The following is a 4,788-nucleotide window of genomic DNA, read 5'->3' as shown; positions in this document are numbered from 1 at the left end:
TTTATTACAGAAAATATTTACAACAGGCCGTTCTAAGCAGCAAAACAGGGTTCAACCCTAGTTCCACTTTAAACCTCGGCCGTGGCGGACGAGCAGCTGCATATGTACACGTCATCACCTAAGCTCTCCAACTCAAGGGTGGTCCAGCTTTCTCTTGCCTTTACCTGCACCACGTAGCACCAGTGAGCCGAAGCCCAGCAAGAAAACACAATATAACATGATATAATATCAACTATAACCATAGTAACCATTTGGAACCAATGGTCCATCCAGATAGGTGACAATAGCCAAAAGTCACAATAATGAGCATCGCTCCCTCTAGCCACGTGACGATAGGGTCACCGTGGCTCAACTGACAAGTGTTTCTTTCGTAAGATTGGTTAGGATAGGTGCATGGTGATTAGTCACCAACATAACCTTCCTCACGACTCTAGAGTCGAAACTATGGACAACGTCCCTTAGCCATGTGACAAACGGTCACCGGGGTCATATACCTTGGCTATAGTCATCTGGTCGTAGACCAGGCAAGCGCTTATAGTTCTCATTGACCTTCCGGTCGGTCTAGCATTAATACCCCATATGAGTCATTCAATGCCGACCTCGATTAGATCCAATCTTTAATCGGCCCGGCGTTCACAACGCACTGCCACTTCTGACCCTTGGGTCGGTAAAACGCGACCAGTGCACAGCCCGTGGTGAACTTAACTGATAAGTCACAGCTTCACAGACGGATCTGACACCATTGTCGATTCTGACTAATAAGTCAGCGCCATACACAGGTAAGCCATGCCACCAAACATATATCACATGTCCAAGGTTCATAAACAAGGTATTTAGCATGCTTACTAACAGATACCAGTACAATTAGGACTATGCAACAACACAGAGGCTCAAGCTCTGAACAATATCATACCCAGTATACAGAGCATGTCCTAATCACCTGTTTCTCATGCATCATATACAATACATCCAGCAATCTAACATGCACCAATAACAGCCATGCATGTCACGTTTAATAACCCGCCAACATGCATTAAGAATAGCCATGCACGTCATACATAATAATCAACCGACATGCATCAATAATAACCACGCATGTCACATATACACAGGGTGCAATTTTCTTACCTCCGGTTCGAGTGAGAGTTAGAGTAAGAACGACCCCTGAGAATGATCGATCCTTAATCCTTTAACGGTCACCTAGTCATAACCAAAACAATCTCCAATTAATGAAAATTACCAAAAAAACAGGGTCTTAACCTAAACCCCACTCTCGGGACCTCAAAACACGCCCACACAGTGAGTAGATTCGATCCCGGGCCTTAAGGATTGAAACCCCAAGCCAAAAGCCCTTAAAAACACCCGAAACAGGGTTAAGAGGAAACAGGGGAGCGCTACAGCGCTGCCCTTCTAGCTCCCCAGCGCTCAAAACAGAACCACAACCGCCCTGCTGAAACCCTGTGTAGCGCTATAGCGCCCTCTAATGGGCGCTGTAGCGCTACCCCCAGACAGCACCACCCCTGAAACTTCCTTCTTCGATTTCCTCAATTCTAACTCGATTCCAAAGCTTCCAAATCCCATTTTTGGTGCCAAATGAACCCAAAAACCATCCCCACATGTCCTAGGGACCACAACCCCAAGAACCCTAGCCAAAACTCCAACCAATTCCCAGGTTACCAACTCAAAAACCAGCTGAAACTTAACTTAGAAAACAGAGTAAAACCAAGAGTTCTAGTGGCTAGAAACTCACCTCAATCTTGGCAACACACCCTCTTCTATGGTGGAGCACAACCCTAGCTTGGCTAAGCTTGGTTCCTTGGCTTAATCCCACAAACTGAGCTTGAAAATCCAAAGAGAAAAGAGGAAGAAAATCCATCGGGAGAGAAAGAAAAGAAAACTCTGTTTTTTGATACTCTTCCTTAGCCTTAATGGCTGATATATATCTCTTAGGGTAAAAAGACCTAAATACCCTTAGGTCTAAAATAAAACCTTAATAGCCACCAAGGGCAAAACCGTCCTTTTGCACCTATTCCATTAATCACATTTAACACCCTCCAATTCCCGCTATTCTCAATATTCCCAAATACCAATAAATCATATCCCATTACCCTTTAATTCCCGGTAATGCTCTAATCATTAAATTCACCCCGAGACTCACCCCGAGCCCCGAACTTATACCCGTTATGACTAGACCGAACTCTCGCATCTCATGATCGTCTCATGTCGACTAGCTCGAACCAATCCACCTTATAATGTGGCTATATTAATTAATCACAATCATGCACCCAAATTATGCAATTACGCCCACAGCGGCCAAATTACCAGAATACCCTCACAATAATAAATTCTCCCATATGCATGCATCCACCATCATATAATAATATAATTCACGTAAACATGCATATATTCGTTAAATACTATAATAAATCAATTATGGCCCTCCCGGCCTCCTAATCAAGGTCCTAAACCTTATTAGGAAATTTGGGGCATTACATTTATTTGGGAGTTTAGGTCGACCACCCTATGAAGAATAGGGTGGGTTGACCACCCGTGTGGCTTTTGAGCATGTCATGCCGACCACCCCTAGGGGTTGGGGTTAGGCCAACCACCCCTAGGGGGCTAGGGCCAGGCCGACCAACCCTAGGGCGTTTAGGCCTGGTGGACTTCCTTATAGGTCCTGGACCTATCCTTTTTTTCTCATCGGTCTTTTTTTCAATACTTTGTCATTTTTCCATGACTTGTGATGCCACGTGCCAATTTCTCATTCATCACGTAATCTCTTGAATTTTGAGGGATAACAATCTTATAAAAAAAGAATTTACCATGCTATCCCCAACCTCTAACTTTTCCTTCATAATTACTTAAGCACCTTGTTGTAATTTCCATCAAATCTAATAGTTTTAACTTCTCATAATTACACTTTCTTCCATAAAACTCATAACTCTACTTTGACCCATATAATTCAACTTCTATCACACTTTGGCCCCTAATACTTGAAGAAACAGATGTGTGGATTGACTGACAGGTTCATATAAAATAAAAAATACATTCAATTCATGCATAGCATAGCTTAAATCATAATCACATAAAAAAAATACAAATTACCATAATACCTTGGCCCATGCCATTACCAAAATACCTCTTACTAATGAAAGCATATATTACACAAGGCATTGATCAAGTAGAAAAGATTAGAAGTATATGAATACATTGGACTAGGACCAATATTGATTATTGACAGATAAAAAAGTATCGTTGTTATCGAATCTAATCAATGTCGCAACGTTGACCATAGATCAAGTCTATCTTAAATGTGAGTGATATTATTATGCTAATTATATTATTTGAATATTTCGACTTATTCGTTACCAGCTTACCCTACAGTCTATCCCATACTTACATCTTGGAGATTTAGTAGTGTAATTGAGTGAAAGTATTATTCATAGATATGAAATCAATAACTTCTGTATGAGAAGTGAAAAGATGTTTTCCTTAATTTCTTTGTTCAAAAGGTTAAATGATTGAGATATCATTTATGTGATTAAGTTCATGGAAATATCATTTATAAGGAACTTAGTGGGAGTTAAGGATAAAATACCGATGAGGGGTAAAATTGGTAATTTGCACCCAACTCGTTAGAAAGTCATTGATAGAGGATTAGCTGACTGTAATTGTTATAACAATGGATAACGTATTTGTGGTTTGGAAAATACCTTCTATGAATTCAAGAGTTCAATTCCGAGTCTATAGTGGAGTCACAAGGAATGAATAAAGTAGTGAAATTATTGGTAAATAAATTCACGATAACATATTGGAGCTTAATTTCATGGATCCATGGTGTAGTGTCCCAAAATTACCTAATAAGGCTTAGGGCCTTGATTAGGGGACCAGGATGGCAATATGTGAACATATGTGTTTAATTGCTATGTTAATTTTAATTATGTGAATTATGTGAATATATGATTAAAAGCACATATTTAGGGATATTAAATATGCATGTGGGTCTGCTTCTTATTAGAGGGGTGTCTTTGGTAATTTGGCCTGTTGCAGGCATAAATGTGTATTTATGTGCATATATGTGTTATATGTGAGTGACCACATTATTATGTGGGTTTATTTGGGTTACTCGGCACGAGGCGATCCTAGGGAGCAAGTTAGCAGGAAAGTCACAACGAGACCTAGTACCCGACTCGAGGCGAGTCAATGGGTATTTTGGGTATTAGATATTTAATTGTGTTATCAGGTTATGAAAATAAATATTTGGAGATATATTTGGAGTTAGAGTGTTTAGGAGGGAATATTGGGAAAATTTACCATTTTGCCCTCGGGGACGTTTTCGGTACCCCGAGCCTTGGGATTCACTTAAGTCACTTAAGGGAGAAAAGACAAAAGTGAGAAACACCTAGGAGTTGCCTAAACTGACCCTCCTTTCTCCTCAAAACCCTCTTAAGCTAAACCATAAAAGAATCAAGGGATTTTTTACTAGAAATCACAACATTGGAGCTCTAGACTTGGAGATTAACTCAGTAGAAATTCAATCTTCAGTAGAGGTAAGCTTTTAACTATGGTTTTAGCATTTAACTTCTGGAATTGCTGGTTGTTTTAAAGTGTTTTTGAGCCTTTGAGTTTCAAAGATTGAAGTGTGGTTTTGATGAGTCTTTAAGCTAGTTCTTTTGATGGATTTTATTGCAGGGAACATGTTAGAGTGATTGAGATGGTAGAATTATGTTTTAGGGTGGAATTTGGTATGGTTAGGATTGAATTTGATTGCTAAAATGGAGGTTATTT

The sequence above is a fragment of the Humulus lupulus genome, chromosome 3 (assembly GCF_963169125.1).
Source record: "Humulus lupulus chromosome 3, drHumLupu1.1, whole genome shotgun sequence".
Lineage (NCBI taxonomy): Eukaryota > Viridiplantae > Streptophyta > Magnoliopsida > Rosales > Cannabaceae > Humulus > Humulus lupulus.
This window is presented reverse-complemented; position numbering follows the sequence as displayed.